The sequence below is a fragment of the Lissotriton helveticus genome, chromosome 10 (genome assembly GCF_964261635.1).
Source record: "Lissotriton helveticus chromosome 10, aLisHel1.1, whole genome shotgun sequence".
In the NCBI taxonomy this organism is placed as follows: Eukaryota; Metazoa; Chordata; class Amphibia; order Caudata; family Salamandridae; genus Lissotriton; species Lissotriton helveticus.
This window is the reverse complement of record NC_136071.1, coordinates 204,225,439-204,245,876: the sequence shown is the minus strand read 5'-3', so window position 1 is coordinate 204,245,876 and position 20,438 is coordinate 204,225,439. Positions and strand designations below refer to the sequence as shown.

The 20,438-nt window shown below is 43.9% G+C and overlaps 1 protein-coding gene across 3 annotated transcripts in view; it reads right to left on the bottom strand.

Moving 5' to 3' along the window:
• Positions 1-20,120, bottom strand: part of RSPH10B (radial spoke head 10 homolog B) — a 517,038-nt gene extending 496,918 nt beyond the window's left edge. For all 3 annotated transcript variants that reach the window (XM_078665151.1, XM_078665153.1, XM_078665152.1), the window contains exon 1: positions 20,074-20,120. The gene's annotated coding sequence lies outside the window, so the exon portion shown is untranslated. The remainder of the gene's footprint in view (positions 1-20,073) is intronic.
• Positions 20,121-20,438: the final 318 nt, after the last annotated feature.

The following is a 20,438-nucleotide window of genomic DNA, read 5'->3' as shown; positions in this document are numbered from 1 at the left end:
AATCTGATGTAGATCAATTACAAGAAATGACAACCCTGTACTCTCTGTTGTATCCCACACAATGGAAAACGAGTTTTGAAAAATGATCCGATCTATTGGGTTCCGACAGTTACAAATAAAGTTAATCTATTGTGAAGCACCTTTCAGAAAAGCAATTTTTCAAGATCTCTTAAGTGGACTGTGAAGGTTGATAGTATCAAATACCCCGGATGAATCTAGTAAAACCATGGCACTGGGCAACATTTGCTATCGCCTATGGATCATCTAAAAGGACATGAGCAACTTCAAGTTTGTGACCTGGCCAAAAGTCTACTGATTGAGACAGTATACCATAATGCACCTTTATGCTTTTATATATGCATGTATATGCTTGTTTGCCCATATACGTGGAATTTGTTTATTGTACAAACGTCCCCAAAACACAATGGTGCGCTGTACAAGGTCAAAGACAACGATAGAGCCTGCTTGGCCCATCCAGTGTACTGATATTTCTTCAGGCATCCCCTGCGCCCACCTCCCACTTGAAATAACTTTCGTCCAGCACAAGAGTTCTAAACCAGCTTGCCACACTCGTCCACCTCTGGTTTTAGGTAGCTGGCCCCCCTGGCGTCTTTACCTGCTAAATACCTTAAATTAGAAAATCTACTGTGAGACATTTTTCTACTGCTATAGTCCTCAATGGAAATTGTGAATTAATACCCTAAAATAGTGATCCTATTTTTTCTGGTGAGGGTACTATTGAAGCTTTTTCTAGGTCAATAAATTATAGAAACATGCTGTTATTTTTTCAGCATTTTTTAAAGTAGAGAGTACACTCATTCTTAGTTCTTGTGATGATGTGAATTGTTTTATGTTGAGTCTGGAATCCCAATCACCTCCTTAAAGATTAAGGGGCCCATTAGGATGGTGGACGGATTGCAATCCGCCCGCCATCCTCACCTAAATGAACCCCCGCCATATTAGTATGGCGGGGGGGACCGCGGCGGACAGAAAGACCGTCCGCCGCTTTTCCGCCCTGGTCGCAAGGACTAATACGGTAACGGTGTCTAATAGACAACGCCAGCCATATTAGCATGGGCTTTTTTAGATGCCTTCATGTGGTCTTCACTTTGGGGGCCCCTGCGGGCCCCCAGAGTGAAGGAGAGGTGGGGGGTTCAAACGGGGGGTTCCTGTGGTACCCCCCTGCATTTGCATAAACAAAGCGGCAGGCACTGCGCGGTGCCTGCCGCTTTGTTTATGCAAATGCATACGTGCATTTTTAGCATTGTGGCGGGCGGTGCTGAGAGAACCGCCGCCATAATGCTAAAAATGCAGGATGCGCCCTCCACAGTGGCAGGGGCATCCTAATTCCCCCCCATGGGACCCCCGCCCTTATGGCGGGCGGTCCCAATAGCAGGTAGGATGGCGGGCGGACTAAGTCCGCCCGCCATCCTAATGACCCCTTAAGCCTGGGCCTTGGTAAACTACCAAATGATTAGCCATTGGTACCTTAGGGAACCTTCATTCATTTATGTATTTGATTCAGATGTGTATGGGTGTTGTTGGAGCACAGGTTTTTTGGATTTGCTGCAAGCATTTGAGGTTGGAAGGGGGAGGGGCCAAGATGGCCCCCTGAGAGGATGACCTCAAGTTTAACTCGGATAAGACCAAAGTACTCATCCTGGAACCCACCTGCTCAGCCTGGGATGACTCCTGGTGGCCCGCCGCACTGGGAACCCCTCCCACCCCAACGGACCACGCACGTAACCCCGGCATCATACTGGACTCCTCGCTCACAATGAACCACCAGATCTACGACGTTGCCTCATCCTGCTTTGACACACTCTGTCTGCTTTGAAAGACTTTCAGATCGATCCCCACAGAATCCAGAAGGACGGTCACCCACGCACTGATCACCAGTAGACTTGACTACCGCAATGCACTCTACGCCAACGTCACCCACAAACAGCTCAGGAAACTTCAGAAGGGATCACTGAAAGAATATCGACCACCACAATATCGACTTACACAAATATCGGGACATAAATATCGTTGTCAAAAATATCGACCTCTTATATTTATAATGGAAGTACAAAAATATTTTTAAAAAAATATTGTAAAAAATATCAATGTACAAAATATCATTTTTATTATATGGATAAAAAAATGTAAAATACATTAAATAATAAATTTAACTTTTAAAAGATTTATTTAGATTTACTTGTACATTTTAACAATTATAAGTAATAAATTTAATTTAAAAAAATGTAAACATACATATGTAAAATGTAATATATAGGGCCAGATGTAGGTAGGCATTTACCGGTCGGTAACGGCCGAATTCGACCGTTACCGACCGGTAAATGCAATTTGAGATGTAGGGCCTTGTATTTTACAGAATCGGTAAATTTACCGATCGGTAAATTTACCAATTCTGTAAAATACCGAGTCGGTATTTTCACCGATTCGGTAAAATTGATATGTAGGTGGGACTCTTCGGAGTCCCACAAGCATTACAAAATCGGTATTTTACCATCAAATTCTATTTGATGGTAAAATACCGATTCCGGTGTGCATGCACACCTGTGCCATATCAAGTTGTAGCTGTCAGGCTTGACAGGTTAGCCAGTCGCACTCTTTTGGGGAAATCAATCCCTGATATTCATACAGTTCAAACGCAATATGTAATCATAACAGTATACCATCATAAACTGTTGGTTTCACAAGTTTATTCTTCTGTTTCAATGATTAAGTCACTTTTCTCAGGTTAAGCTGTTACGTCACAGCTGTGTATCAATTCATCGTTTTCCAATAAACATTTATCCACAAAGTCAACTTGAACCCAATGCATTTCGTGCCTGTTTAGCACTTCATCAGGGGAAATACATTTCTGCGGGGTAAAATCAAATATAAGGTATAATCAATGGCGGGGAGCAGGCCACAGTATGGATATTAAAGCTATGTGCTCGGGGGGTGTCGGGGATGTATTTACAAGCATTTTATCGCGTGGTAAGGTTCTAAGAAAAACGTGGTGAAAATTAAGTACATGCCACAAGTGTTGTTAGGAACAGCCGAAAAGGTGGACGAGTTTTAAGCTGAATCAACTTGGTGAAGACGACATTAAAGTGCTATAGGTGCCGGAAACGTGGGTGTCATTTTTCGGATCAATGCGGTAAAACGTCACGACGACGTGAATATATACATCGGGTGCAGGAAAGTGCTCAAAGTTTGTTAAAAACAAAAGAAACATGCAATACGGGTTTGTAAACGCTATGTGTTACTCACCACTTATGTGGGGAAGACAGAGAGAAAGATTAAGACTCGCCTGACAGAGCATAAAAGTACAATTAGAAACAGAACCACCAAGGCTCCAGTAGCCGCCCATTACATTTCTAATTGTCACAACATCAGTCAGATTCGTTTTCTGGTTTTGGAGTGTGTTCCTATAAAGCAAGGCTGTGATAACAAAAAAAGATTGCTCTAAAGGGAAATTTTTTGGATTAAAAAACTGAATTCCTGCAACCCCACGGGGTTAAACGAACGGCTTGAACTTAGCAGCTTCTTGTAAATTGTTCAGTTACCTCAGGCTCCAATATATCATGAACTTTATGGATATTACATTTTTTCATCTGAAATCATGCGTCAGATACACATATAATTTGCCTTAAACAATAAAGTTTCATGTTTAACGTACATTATTAAGTTGGAATTAGTTATAGGCACTATGAATGTTTAATTCAATGTGGTTTTATATGTCTGTTTATACATTATGTACCTTTCCAAGATGGCCGCGATGTAGATGGCTCTAATCTTCGTACCCTCCAATTTTGTTTTATTAATTTTATTACACTTTGCACCGACCGTTCATCCTTTCTCCGTATATACATTCGCTAGTTACTCTTTCATTTTACACACACGAATATTTCCTCACATTTCCTCCGGGAAAGAGAACACTCTCATATAACGCGCTTAGCACGCATGCGCAAGTAGAATCGTTTTCGATAGTTGAGCAGCGACGCGTCTTACTCGTTTGAATGTTCGGTGAGTAACACATAGCGTTTACAAACCCGTATTGCATGTTTCTTTTGTTTTTAACAAACTTTGAGCACTTTCCTGCACCCGATGTATATATTCACGTCGTCGTGACGTTTTACCGCATTGATCCGAAAAATGACACCCACGTTTCCGGCACCTATAGCACTTTAATGTCGTCTTCACCAAGTTGATTCAGCTTAAAACTCGTCCACCTTTTCGGCTGTTCCTAACAACACTTGGGGCATGTACTTAATTTTCACCACGTTTTTCTTAGAACCTTACCACGCGATAAAATGCTTGTAAATACATCCCCGACACCCCCCGAGCACATAGCTTTAATATCCATACTGTGGCCTGCTCCCCGCCATTGATTATACCTTATATTTGATTTTACCCCGCAGAAATGTATTTCCCCTGATGAAGTGCTAAACAGGCACGAAATGCATTGGGTTCAAGTTGACTTTGTGGATAAATGTTTATTGGAAAACGATGAATTGATACACAGCTGTGACGTAACAGCTTAACCTGAGAAAAGTGACTTAATCATTGAAACAGAAGAATAAACTTGTGAAACCAACAGTTTATGATGGTATACTGTTATGATTACATATTGCGTTTGAACTGTATGAATATCAGGGATTGATTTCCCCAAAAGAGTGCGACTGGCTAACCTGTCAAGCCTGACAGCTACAACTTGTTATTGAGAACTCCCCTAAGGCCAGAGGGAGCAAACCGGTCAGCACCTGAGCTACCAGAAGTTGAAAATTTGTGTTTACCCAGCAGTGTGCCACACCCCCCCCCTTGTTGACACCTGTGCCATATGACAGGCAGACCTGCCCTTAGGGCAGGTATGCCTGCCACATGGCACCCAAACCCGTTTTGGGGGTGCTAGAGGGTGTCAAAGTGACACCCCCTGCACCCTTGTGAAATTCGGTATTTACCGATTCGGTAATTACCGATTCGGTAATGCCCATTCATTCCTATGGGCTTCAAAGCCCATAGGAATGAATGGGCATTACCGGTCGGTATTTACCGAATCGGTAAATACCGAATTTTACCGATTCGGTAAATGCACATCTGTATTTACCTACATCTCGGTACTTCTATTTTACCACTTCTTAAATACCGAATCGGTATGATTCGGTATTTAAGAGGTGGTAAAATAAAATTACCTACATCTGGCCCATATTTACTTAAAAACAATTATTAAATAATAATTTTCATCAATTTTAAAATGCCATAAATATGTAAACAATTATAAATAAATATATAAATACATACACCAGTAACATAAAAATTTATAAATAAATAAAATTATATTATAAATTAATATATTTAATTAATTAATATTTACATTTAGTAGAGAAAGTGTTGGAGAGTGAAGGGGTAAAAATTACTATTCCCACTCCAGCGAGTGCAACAGTAGGGAAAGTGTTGGATAGCAGATAGGTAAAAATTACGATTCCCACTCCAGCAAGTGCAACAGTAGAGAAAGTGTTGGATATCAAAGGGTTAAAATGTACTATTCCAACTCCAGCGAGTGCAACAGTAGGGAATGTGTTGGATAGCGGAGAGGTAAAAATTACTATTCCCACTCCAGTGAATGCAATAGTAGGGAAAGTGTTGGATAGCGGAGGGGAATAATTTACTATTCCTACTCCAGTGAGTGCAACAGTAGGGAAAGTGTTGGATAGCGAAGGGAAAAACAATTACTATTCCCACTTCAGCGAGTGCAACAGTAGGGAAAGTGTTCGATAGCGGAGGGGTAAAAATTACTATTCCGACTCCAACGAGTGCAACAGTAGAGGAAGTTTTGGATAGCGGAGCGGAACAAATTACTATTCCCATTCCAGCAAGAGCAACAATAAGGAATATGTTGGATAGCGGAGGAGTAAAAATTACTATTCCCACTCCAGCTAGTGCAACAGTAGGGAAAGTGTTGGATAGCGGAGGGGAATAAATTACTATTCCCACTCCAGCAAGTGCAACAGTAGGGAATGTGTTGGATAGCGGAGGGGAAAAAATTACTATTCCCACTTCAGTGAGTGCAACAGTAGGGAAAGTGTTGGATAGCAGAGGGGTTTAAATTACTATTCGCGCTCCTATAAATGCAGCAGTAGGAAAAGTGTTGGATAGCGGAGGGGTACAAATTACTATTCCCACTGAAGACAATTCAAATTTAAAAACAAACAAAATATCAACTACAATACAAAAGATAATAAAAACAAAAACAAACATATACAAAATTACAAAAGATAGAAACATATGATTAAAAAATCTAAACATTACATACAAAGATACATTTTTATAATTTGTAAATTAATTTACAAACAAATAACTATTTTGTAACAGAAATTATTGATAATCCAAAACATTAATTATTACATACATTTAGTATTTTTCCTACCCTATACCACACAATTTACAACACACATCTAAATTAAAAAGAAAAGTGTACCTCCTTAATTAACACAATTAATGATCAATTAAACAAATATTATTAATTAAAAAGATTAAAATGTATGTACTAACCACACGTTACCCCTATAGAACCAAAATCCACAAACAAAATAAAAATAAAGAATTACCAAAAATATTTATCAAGTCATAAATGATTATTAATGATCAAGTAATTATTAATTTGAACTAAATTACTTTCCACCCTCTACCTCAATAAACACCACAACACACACCTAACAATAATTCCACAATTTCCATAACTAATTTTACATTAATAAATGTATATCAATTAACCACAAATCATTAATTAATTTTAAAAAAATTACTTCCCACCATTTAACACTATAAACCCCAGAACTCATGCAAATTAATTACACAATTGCCATATTTAAATTCTAATTAATTAATTAGCATTAATTAACAAATAATTAATTAATTATAAATACATTACCTACCACCCTATTCCCCTATAAACCCCCTACCAATTTCTAAAAAAATGACACGATTAACATAATGAATTAACAATTGATTAATTAACAATTAACAAGCAAATTATAAATAATGAATAATAAATGAATTCCCACAATTAACACTATAAAATCAAATCAAATAAATTTTATATAAAAAAATATTAATATATGTATTAACCCGTTTACAGTGGCGCGAATTTTGCAGCGGTGTGGGTGAAATAAAGGGTGGGCATGATTCGGACGGCCCCCAGCCGTCCTCCGCACATGCCCACCGTGACGTCGGATGGCCGGGGGTCGTCCGACGCACCAAAAGGGTTAAAATTAAATTACTTCCCAATCTAGTCCCCTATCAACCCACAACCCGCTCCTAAAAAAATGACACAATTAACATAATTACCAATTAATTCATAATAATTAACAACCAATTAATAGATAATTAATAATAAATTAATTCCCACAGTTAACAATATAACACATTACTTTTATAAATATTAATTAATAAAAGATCATAATAATTTTATTACAATTAAATTACTTCCCACCCTATTCCCCTATAAACTCACAACCCGCTCCTAAATAAATGACACAATTAACATATTTACCCATTGATTAATAAAAATGAACAGGCAATTATGAATTAATAAGTTAATTCCCACAATTAACACTATAAAATCTAAATTGAATAAATACTAATAAATAAAAATTAACATTTAATGTATTATTAATTAAATTACTTCCCACGCTATTTCCCTATAAACCCACAGCACACTAAGGAATTAAAACGCAAAATGTAATTAAAATAAAATGAATAACTACAAAACCTTTAACAAATATATATTTTTTAATACAATACAAATACAAAAAAATAGAGCACATACATTTAAAATACAAACTAAAATACATAACACTAACTAAAAAACGATATTATTAACTACATTTTTGCAAATGATATTAATGAGTTCGATATTTAAAAAAAACTATATTTCTTATCTTAAACACGATATTCTTGACCACGATATTCTTGCGGTCGATATTTCTGTGTCACGATATTTTCAACTTGATATTTGTGCAGATCGACATTTCCAACTCGATATTCTGTCCGCATACCACTTCAGAACGTACAAAGCACCACAGCCAGACTGATCCACGACCACATAACACAGCACCCCTGACAACTCCACTGGCTCCCAGTCAACAAGTGAATCACCTTAAAGCTCCTCACACATGCCTACAAAGCTCTCCACAATGCAGGACCAGCATATCTGAACCAAGGCTCCGGCCAACTTGCCCTGGCCACTGTCCCACGGATTCACTAGACCAGGAAGATCCTTCTCATTCCTCACCGCCAAGACCTGGAACACCATGCCCCTCCACCTCAGGTAATTCCCGTCGCTGAACCAACTCGGGAAGGATCTCAAGACCTGGCTCTTCGGCTGAACCTCCACGCCCAGATGGATTAGCAGCCCCCCCCCACCCCCCCTAGCGCCTTGAGACCTTCACGGGTGAGTAGCCACGCTTTACAAACTCCTGATTGATTGGCCTCTCTTTAGCTGCAACAACTGCCAAAACTGGGACGCCCCCTGGGTCCCACCTGTAGCAATAAAGGGCTGATCGGAGCCCGAAGAAGTGACCCCTCCACTCAGGGGACAACAGTAAAGGGGCACTGTGGCTCTGCGGGGGCGGCCCAGGGCATGGTTGTGATGGCCTAAATTGGTGCCTGTGACACAAAAGAGCTGGAGGGGAAGCTGCGGAGACAGAGGATCAGCCGCACATTATACTGTGGGGCCTCATGAGAGGTGCCTGTCGGGGCTACCGCAATGCCGAGGAGGAGTGAAGGATGGGGCGACACTGATCCTCCCCCTGCCACACGCATACACGTGATAGAAGGATAATAGGAGGCATCATACGGTATTGGGAGGTCTGCAGGAATAGCAGGGTAGCGCCACAGACCCCAACTGAAGCGTGAGGGTACACACCATTAACTATTGACAGGATTTGCGGCTAATGGCCCCTTTTCTTTAAGCTCCTCTAAATGAGCGGAGAGGCTCTTGCTGGGTCCTCCACAAGGAGGGCCCTTCTGTGAGGAACCAAGGGGCTGATACTCCGATATAATCCTTTGCCCAGGATTGGCCTGCTCCCATTGGATGCACATAGCAGTCTGAAACAGCATATGAAACTCTGGGGCCAGATCGATCACTGGGGTAGTTCCTCCTGTAGTGCCCCCTGCTGTAATACCCACACACAGTACAGCACGCGGTGTGCCCTACCTGCTCGAGGTATACATCGCAAGGGCCAGCCCAATTCGTCCCGGGCCCAAGACCCAATAGCAGCCCACTGCCGGCTGCAGATACCAACAAAACCTACAGGGGGCCCAGGCACTGCCTCTGAGACACTCCACCCTATCGAAGAGTGACTGGCTAGAATGGCATAGAGCCTAACCTGGGGGACCCCACACCCCCATCGAATCTGGATATCGAATTCTGATCCTGGTTGGCAACAAGGCCGTCACAGAGAAAATAGATGGGGTGGCCACAATACACCAATATATGGACAAGATGAGGGAGCATGTGGCAGACTTGGGAACTAGAACTGATGGTGCAGATGAGACACTGGGGGCACATACTGGCCAGCTAGCTGGTCAGTAGAGGTGTCTGCAGGCTCAGGAGGCCAAACTGGCTGATTTGGAACACCGGTCTTGGTGCAACATTGTGCACATACTTGGCTTGCCTGAAGGGATGGAGACCACCGCAGTGGAACAGTTTCTAGAATCTTGGGCGCCCACAGTGTTGCCCAGGTTGGGGGGCGAGGGGTAGTTGCTCGTGGACAGGGCCCATAGAACCCTGGGCTGCAAGTCCAAACCAGTATCCCCACCACGCATGCTGATAGCCCAAATTCAGCAATACAAATATAAGATGGCCATATTAGCAGCGACACCTCAACAGGACAATGTGGAGGTCAAGGGAACCAGACCGCCTTCAACCTAGACTACGGTATAGCAACCCAAAAGAGGCAGGGGTTATTCATAGAGGTGAAGTGGAAATTGAGGGACCGACGTCTGGTCTACGCACTTCTGCTGCCGGTACGCCTATGAGTGGATCTATAGGGGAACAGACACTTGTTTGATCCTGCTAAGGACGCTATCCAGTTCATCGAGAATCATTGACTGGTAATCTGAAGGGGACTGCGCACCTACGGACACAGGTTAATGACAACAGAGTGGGGGGGGTAACCAATACTAGTTTGTTTAAGCCCGAGGGGAGGTGCTTCACAGTGGATTGAGAATGTTAGGCAAGTTGGTTGTGACTGAGGAGGAATACAAGTACACTTCCACTCTCCAGTGTGTGAGTGAACCCTAGGGGCACAACTACTGGAGCCCCCTATTATCAGGGACCGTGGTGGCAGCGGGCTTGGAGAGGGAAGCTTGATTGTTGTTTGTGGGGGGGATGGGATGACACAAGTATGTCATTTGTGGAGGCCGAGTTGGAGTGGGCCACACGGGTGAGGTGAGGGAGGGGTAACACAGGTACTCAGTTTCGATGGGGGGGGGGGGAGTTGTTCACGACTACTGGAGAGAGGGGCTTGGGCTATAAGCACAGGAGTGACATGTTGGCACGGTCAGGCCATGACATGCAAGTGATGCACACACTACACACATCGGGGGTGACACTGAAATCCTGGAATGTTAAGGGGATACACAACCCTATCAAAAGGCAAAGACTCTGGTCCTATGTGAGGAAACACCATGCATGGATAGTGATATTACAGGAAACCCACCTGCTACCACCGGAACATGAGAAAGTACTAAGCAAATGGGGATAGGCTATGGTATTCTGGGTTTATCTCTTCATCACGTAAGAGTATTGATATGGAAGAATGCTAGTGTTCCCCTTAAGGTGGACACGGAGCTGAAGGCAGCAGGTGACCGATATGTGGGTGTAGTGGGGGATATAGGTGGTAAACCCACTGTACTTCTAAACATGTATGCTCCAAAAGTAGACACACCTGATTTCTTTGAGGTAGTGGCACAACTATTCACACCATACACTCACTACGATATTATATAGTTGGGCGAGAGCAATTATGTGCTCAATAGATGCCTAGACAGTTACAGGCCTAATTCTAGACCACTTGAAGATCCTCTAAGGCACTACTGGAGGGTATGGACACACACAATCTCCTGGAACTATGGAGGACACAGCATGGTACAACAAGGAGTTACTCTTTTTATTCTCCTCCACACAGGATCTTTTCTCGGATAGATTATGTATTCACCCACCCAGTACAAATTGCGCAATTCTGCATCACCCAGTACTTGAACTGAACCTTATCGGACCATGCGCAGCTTGGGGTGGAATTGAGGTGGAATTGCAAGGCCAGGCCTATGTGGCACCAGTGCCATAGGGACGTATAGAACCCAGGGCATTGTTAGATCAGGTGTTCTGGGAAGAAATTAGGGAGGAGGGGCAGGAGTTCTGTGCCATCAACACAGTGACATCGGCTGGTGTGCTCTGGGAGGCATTCAAAGTGATAGTGTGGGGTAAATGCATGGCCATGACCTATGGGGTACGGAAATCCCTGGGGACCACAGTTACGAAATTGGAACAACAGATAGCGGATATTAGTAAGCAAGTACTGCACAGTGCTGGGGTATGGGCAACATGACACGGATTGCAGGGGGAACTAGATGATGCCCGGAACACTCTGGGAAGCATGATTACAAACTGCACACAGAAATGCAACATGAACAGGGAGACCACCCTGGTCGACTCTTGACTTGGCTATTTAACAGAGAGAAGGGCGGGAATGTTGTAGTGTCTGTTAAAGATGTGAATAGGGTGACCCTGATTAAACAAGAGAATAACCAGGCCCGAATTGCAGAATTTAACACAACACTCTATGCACAAGCAAGTCAGGATGAGGAGACAGGCATAGCAGCCATTTTGGACGAGGCACACCTCCCTAAAATAGATGAGGACGCAAGAGCTATACTGAACGAAACACTTGATGAAAAGGATATAAGATAGGCCATAAAACATATGAACACAGGAAAGATGCCAGGTACTGATGAGCTTAGTGTTGAGTTTTACCAGACATACGTGGACTTGTTGTGGGTCCCGCTACTGGCAATGTACACAGAGACCTTTAAGATGGGCGTGCTACCAGCATGTTAAGGAAGGCTGATATTGTAGTCCTGAATAAGCCAGGCAGAGACCCCACAGACAAGCAAGCTTACCGCCCTTTATCGATGATAAATGTAGGTGCAAAACGTTTAGGGAAAATTCTGGCACAAAGGCTCTCAAAAGTTGCAGACTGAGTCATACATATGGATCAATCTGGGTTTGTGGGCGGCCGTACCACCGCCACTAACATCCAGAAGGCATTTCTTATAATGGAACAGGCAGGGCTCTGGGTACCACGTGGGTGGACGGCGTCCCCCCACTTATTTTACCGGGTGGACGCCGTCCCTCCTGTCAAACAGGTGGACTTCACTCTTTGGCCCCTCTGGGACGAGATCGGAGAGCACCTTTCATGACGTCACTTCCTGTCGTGACGCCACTTCCGGTGACAGCGTCCCCCCACTTCTCTTTTTAGGACTGGTGCCCTGGGAACAGGGTATGATGGGGGAGGAGCCCTGTGCGATGGGCAGTTGGATACACGGAAGGCCTTCAACACGATCAACAGAAGGTTTATGCACCTTGTGCTCCATCTGTACGCCTTGGGTGTAGATTACCTGAGATGGGTGAAATTGCTATATACAGACAGCAGGGCGAGAGTGAAGGTGGGCCACAAAATCTCGGAAAGAGGAAGACCAGTTATGGGTGCCACCTCTTGCCGGTGATATTTGCCATGATTACTGAGCCGTTGGCTCAACGTATACGTCTTAGGCACGAGGATGCTGGGATCATGGTGGGAGGAAAATGAGAGATCATCTCGCTATATGCTAATGACATTCTGCTGACACTAAGGAACCCAATAGACACATGGGCCACGGTACACAGCACACTGATGCTCAAGGTTGCAGCTGAACGCCAATAAGTTGGTACTCCGCCCAATACGAGTGGCTGTGCCCACGAATGCCAACTTACCTAATATAAAACTGCAATCAACAGCAGTCGAGTATCTGGTGGTTTATCTCAGTTTAGACATGTCAGAGCACTACGCCTCGAATGTGGGTGGTGATGATGATGATGATGAATGATTTATAAAGCGCGACAAATACCCTGAGGTGTCTGGTGCAGTTCTGGATGGCCTAGAAAGAAGTGTGCAAAAATGGTTGCAATTCCCAATGTCCCTCATGGGACATATAGCCAGCCATAAGGAAAATTATCATGCTACCTCAAGCACTATATGTGCTACAGCACATGCCAATGCATATTAAAGAATCATACTTTCGCATACTAGATGAGTTACTTAGGTTGTTGGTCTGGGAACATGGAAGGGTACAGATCAGCCTGGAGGTCCTATAGCTTCCATGGGACAACGGAGGGCTATAGGCTCCAAATATCTGGGTCTACTACTGGGTGGTTCATCTCCAGCACACAGTATAATGGTTCCAGGGATGGAACGCTGATCCTGTTGCCAGAATGCTGGCTCACCGAACCCAGCCCGGAGGCTCTTGCTGCTGCCTCTGGCGTCACATCAGAGTAGGGTGACTCTGCCAGAACAAATGTGTACATTATTACATATTTGGTAGCATATAACAAGGTGGGAAAATGAAGAGTATATATACATGCAACAGCTGGTTTCCTGGTGTACTGGGATCAGTGAAAGCACACTAACCCCATGGCGATCCAGGGGGAGGGAATTAGAGGCGCAGGACACTAGGAGCAAGCTAGCCTCAAACACGAAATGTAAACACAAAAGAAGCTGCTCCCAACAAAATGACCGAAGGTACTCTAAATCTTGACTGTGAGTGCTGGCATCTCCGTCTTGGATACTGCTAGGTCCACCCACAAGAGAAGCACCTTGAGGCAAGTTTGACAACAGGGGTCTCTCCTCCATTCTCCTTCCATGGGGCATGTAGGGTATTACTCAAGTGCTTGATGAGAGTCCTTTTCTCCGGTGGAGTGTGGCAAAGGTCATTCCACCGAGTGGCATTTTCTCACCACAACCTTGGTAAGAACGGAGCCCTCTCTTGGTCCTGATGAATGCTGCAGACCCTATTGGCAGAAACATGTTGACCACAATCACTACAGTGAGGGGACAATAATATCCCCATGTTCACCGCCCACATTATTTTAACACCATATAGCTACCTCCTCTATTAAATATAATTTGGTAAGTGTTATGGTTTTTAAAACTCCACTCACTTGTCATGGGCCCCCACTTAGTTTTAGAAGTGCTTCCCTATCTCCAGGTGAAGGCCCGCCCTCTACCAAACCGAGTTTCTAGAGGGCGAGGACTGCCGATGATGCAGCGTGACACATGGTGGTGTGTGAGGACAGTCCTTCACTTTTTGTGACATGTCAGCACTCACAGTCAAGATTTAGAGCACCTTCGGACATTTAGTTGGGAGCAGCTTCTTTTGTGTTTACGTACTGGGATTAGTCCCAGGATTCCTGCGATCCTCAGACGCAGGGGTGAGGGAAATGCCCCACAATGCCTGGGGGATTTATATAAAGATGGTAGAATGGTGGGTTATGTGGACTTCTGCACTAGACGGGATTACCCATGTAACTGTTTTCTCATGTATGCTGGTCTGTTGGCAGCCTTCCTGAAGACCTGCAAGGGGTCCCCGGAGAAACCCTAGACGCATGTCTTGAATCAGACATTACTGAACATAAGGGGAGAGCCTAAACTTATTACACACCTATATGCCTGCTCTCACTGGTCACAGCCACTTTCATTATGACACTGAAAACACAACGTGAAGGCTATGTGGGTGAGAAGCTGAGTGAGCGTGAACGGACCTCTGCGTTAGGCAATTGCAGAAGAGTGACTCCTAATGCATGTTTGAAGTTGATTCATTACAAGTGTGTGCACAGGGATTACATCATGCTCAAGTAACTACACAGATTGGATTTGACTAAATAGGAGCACTGCCTCAGAAGAAGATAGACTACTGGGACCTATATTCATATGTGGTGGACAAGTTAGCTTTTTGGAATGAAATAATCCAGGTAAAGGGGTTCTGACTGAGCTGCTGCTCTTGCCAACGATTCAGCTAGGTCTTTCATGCCTGGTGACTCGATCTCAACAACTAAATATGCTGGAACTAGGACTAGCTGTAGGGGAGAAATACATAGCATTAAGATGGATGACCAACTGACCACCCACTAGGAAAGAAATGCTGTGGGAACTAGAGAGATGGGTAAGAGGGGAATGTGGGTGAGCATAGATTTGTGTACAGCAGGGAAGACAAAGTGGGTAGAATGTAATTGGATCTGGTGACGGTTCGTCTGCAGCAGGAACTTGAGGAACCTGTCGTTGAACATGAGATGGATCCTGAAGAGGACTGATATGTGAATATGTCCTGGAGTTTGTGATGGCTTGGCGTTAGTGCCTCTATGTGTATTGTATACCACCTATTTACGTTGCCTGTGTGTCGTGTACTGTTTTTTTAGCGAACTAGGGGGGAGATTTACAAAAAAGTCACACAATGCAGCACAGCCCTTTGTGAGGCTGCGCTGGGTTGCCTGACAGGGAGGGAGCAGGAGAGCGCCATATCTTCAGAGATATGGTTCTCTCCTCCCCTTTCCCTTGCGTCGGCGCTGATGTCAGCTGCTGTGCGCCTTGCACACATCTTAGCGCTGCAGCGCTAGGGTGTGTGCATGAGTGTGCATGGGTTTTGTACAGGAAGGGTACCCTTCCAGTACAAAATACTAAGCTAGACACGATGCAAAGCTTTCCCATTTTGTATATGTGCTGCCCAGTGCAGCACGCATGCAAAGTCAGAAAAGCACAGAGAATGAAAAGCATTTCTCCTGTTAGCACCTGCTTTGAAGGGGCATTACCTTTTGGCGCAAAACCATATTAACAAATGTTTGTAAATATGGTTTTGCGTCAAAAGGCATAGGTGGTTGCATAGGAATGTACCACCCATGTAACGCCCCCTCGGCACATAGTAACACAAAGCAGTGCTACACACTGCTTTGTACTACTTTGATGGTGCTTTCCGCGCAAAACAGAAAAGAAATAGCAGCAACAAAAGATTTGCGCTGGTTAGCGTCACTTTTGTGGCGCAAAACCAGCGCACAAGGTTTGAAAATCTCCCCCTATGTCTGTGAGGACTCGCCTCTCGCTCTGGATTTGTGGGGAGTGAAGAGTTGTCGAGGATGGGGGAAGGGATTGCTACTGAACTGTATTGTTCTTTGCTTGAAAAAAATCAATAAAAGAAATATAAGAAAAAAAAGCATGTGAGGTTGGAAGAGTTTGTAGGTGGAATATGACAGAGTATTCGGTCATCCACGCGGTTTTGAGCAGTCTCCTCACGTGAGCAGGGTGGCACAGTGCTTAGGTATGGAGGCGCTGTTCCAGATGTCCCAGTCTAGCTGGGAAACAACAGTGCTGTCCCATTAAATGTATGGCAATACTAAAGAGAATTGGCAGTGCTGTCCAATTAAAAGGGCTGCATTCCTGCTGAGAAGTGCCAGCACCTTCTGATTAAAACTATAGTAGTCTTGGAGAGAAGTGCCTCCACTGCCTCATCACAAGAATAACAGTTCTATCTAGTAGTTACAGTACTGTCTCATTAAAGATAAAGCAAGTTCTGCCAAGAAGCACCAGAGCTTGCTGAAAAGTACTAGATCTGAGGGGGAGATTTACTGAGATTTTGTGCCGTGTTTGCGTCACAAAAGGATGCAAAATGGTGCAAACATTTTTTTTCCTGACTTTCCAGCGCTAAACTTGTTAAGTGCTAGAAATAACGTAAAAGTAATGCGAAGCAGCGCACAGTGCTACTTCGCATTACTTTGCACCATGGGGCGTGCCACAGGTGATGCATGGGCATTTCCATTAAACCACCCATGGTTTCTCACGCTAAACCCAATTTACTAAACACAGTAGATTGGGTTTAGCGTGAGAAAACTGCGCCCTTTTAAACTAGGCACAAGGAAGGAGAAATGCTTTCATTTCTACTTCCTTTTCCGACTTTGCGTGCACTGTGCAGCACGCATACAAAGTGGAAAAGGCGTTCCCTCCTGTCTAGGCATAGTATTTTATACAGGAAGTGGAGAAGTGTGGCTCACTGGTTAGAGGAGGCAGACCCGGACGCTGAGATCAGACCCGGGACCAGGGTTCAATTCCCGGCAGGGTCTTGAGCCCAAAATGTCCACGGACTCGGTAATTCTCGCTTCGGTGCCTACTCGAATCACAGGTTCACACTCTGCAACTCTGGGCAATAGCTTGCTTAATCTCCACTACGGCCCCCCGCGGCGGGATGCCTGGCTTTCACCTTGGGGATACCCAGTAGGGGCTATCTCACAGGGAAAAACCAGGACGGGTTCCCAATGCAAAGCGCTTTGAGACCTGGCGGTGATATTGCGCTATATAAAAACCCATCCATCCATCCACCCTTCCTGTACAAAACCTATGCTAGACTCACACACACACACACCCTAGCGCTATGATGCTGAGGTGGTGCATGGTGCACAGCAGCTGTAATCAGCATCGGCGCAAGGCAAAGGGGAGGAGAGAGCCATATCTTTAAAAATATGGGGCTCTCCTGCTCCTTCCCTGTTGCACCACGCAGCGCAGCCTTGTGGGAAGCTGCGCTGCGTTGCATGGAGATTTGGTAAATTTCCCCCTGAGTATTTCATGTTAAAAAAAAAGGTCAGCCAAGTGCAAATGTCAGTGTCTTTTAATTACATGCATATTTATAGTAGTAGATGTAGTCTTGGAGTACTAGTGCTACCTTAATACTAGTAACACAGTCCTGATGAGAAGGACCAAGCTTTTCCATTGAAGGTGTAGTAGATTTGCTTAGAAAGAACTAGTGAATGAACGAACAAACTTGGCACTCAAATAGTACCATACACGTTTGAAAAGTTCCAGAGCACTTGGAATGACTTTAAAAGTGTGGACTAAGTATGACTGTAGTGAGTGCTTTATCCTTCAAATGTAGGCCTGTTAAAGCAAGGACCGGTCACCATTTGTTCTTTGCTCATCCTTTGGAGCACAGGCTTCTTAACCTGGTCAGGGTCCCTAAGGCTTCCTTCCGATTTCAACTTTCGTGCACAGACATGTCAGTGGGTTGTCTATTAGTGGAGGTGAACAAGCCGCTGAAAGGTCGCGCAAGTTGCCTGGCTCTGGCTCAGCTCGAGGTCCTCTAAGAACCTGGAGCCCAAACCCAGCCGAGCTTTCATGGGAGGCGATGTGGTTTAGTGGCTACAGCTGTCAACTATGCAACATGGTAAACTAGTTTTGAATCCTGTTCTCAGCTCCTATCCTGTGAATCCCAGCAAATCACCCGGTGCAGAAAAACAATGTGTAATGTAGACTGTGTCTGAAGCGCTCTTATGTCCTTCAGGATGGTTAGCACTATGTAATAATGCTCTGTCACCCAAACTCCGTCATACGCCAAAAACTAAAGACAACGCATTTACTTTAGATATCAGAAAGCGATATCGATCCAGTGGATTCACTGCAGAGTGTGAAACTGAAATATCAAAGGCTAGGGCGCTCGACCTCGGATCTGGGTTCGAGTCTCAGTAACGACGCCAAAAACCTCCTGTGATTCTGGGCAAATCACTTAATCTCCCCGTGCCTAAAATGAATGATTGTCCGTCCTCATGTAACGTAACTGGTGCTATGTAAAGCGCTCTGATACCTGATTCGGTTCGAGTCTAGTTCGCGCTGTATAAAACTCTGCCAAAAAAAAATGTTAGAGATTAACCCTGGCCTCCTCTTTGACCAAACGGTGTGATCCTGGGCAGATTCTTTATTTCATCAAACCTCCTTTTTGTTTGTGATCACATATGAGGGCACCTTCCAATACGTGGGTAAGGGAAGAGGCTGTACAAAAACCTCCCTTGCATGTGAATTAATAGACGGCAATGTTCTCCATCAATATAATAAGAATCAAGGCGACGTATAGGGTATATATGACAGCTGAAGTGCCTCTCAGTTCACTAATAGCATTGTCATCAGGGCAAGGGCAGGAATGTTTATCAGGTCATGTTGAAACATGCTCACTTTTAATAAATACTCCCCAAACGATTAATTAAGGCGAAACACTTAAGCATACTAAAGAATTACGCTTTTGATCCTAAGGATATCTTTTCTATTATAACTTTTTTAAATGCTGTTTATTATGGTTATCCAGTATAAACAGATACAGGATTGAATCAAACACATTACTAATAGTAACAAGAGGCATGTGTAAATATGATCAACATATTACAATGGTACGAAATTACAAAGTGAAGAGTGTAGAAGAACGAAACAATATTCACACTCGAATAGATGTTTGTGGGCATTAATATTGTAGTATGAAATTTGTTACATGATTTACATGCCAAATATTTTCAAGGCTCGGCTCGAGCACGGGCTCTTAGAGCCAAGTCAAGGTGGCTCGCCTCTGGCTCAGACTTCCCTATTACTTTGTTGGCTCGCCCACCTCTATTAGAGAGCACAACTGACTGTTATGTGGTAGATGTACTGATAACAGATGTTAAAAGATGTATTTTTATTGCTTAATTTAAATGGACTTTTATGTTTTTTTTGCAAAAGCCGATTAAAGTCTGACTGACTCCTGTGCTTGCCTCATACTTGCTATTCGCACTGCTGCAAAATGCCCTTGTCATGTATATCACATACGTCTTTAGTAAACAACACTTGCCATGCTAGGAACAATGAGTTACCAAGTCCTTATTAGAGTTAGCTGAAACAAACGTACAAGAATTGAAAGTCCTGCAGACTTACATTCAGAACTTGGGAGTACGTATGTAAATACTATGTGGGCACCTGAACCTATGACTTCAGACTCAAGCACACGCCTGGCCTCAGATCACCTATGCATGCCTGCGGTCTAGATTCCGCTGCATGCCTCGTGTTATTATTAGCACATGAACTTATCACGATAAACAAAAGCTTTAAAGTAAACTCATGGTTTCAGAGACCCTACAAAAAGAGCTCGGTGATACCCGCGGCCACATAGAAAAGCGCAGAGGAATGAGTGAGGTCTACTTACAGCATCCAGCGTCGTTGAGCCCAGGCGTTGCGTTGGAAACGGTTGCCATGAGCAACTGCGACGCAGGATGATGACGTAACAGCACTGAGCGAAAAGAAAAGCTACTTACACATTCTGGAAGGCGTGGATTATTTATATTTTGGTTAAATCGCGATTCGCAAATGGTATTTTAAGCACCTTATTGACGCCGCACTTGTCAAAGGAAGGGAGAAAAAGTTACCACGTTAAAAAAAAGTGCTAGCGGCTGCCTTAATAAATCAACTTTTCCCAAAACAACTCGCAACAAAACCATCTAGATCGCAAGCGCACGTTGTGCACCGCCCTAGGACCTGCCGTGTTAGGTACGACTTAATCCAACAACGTAA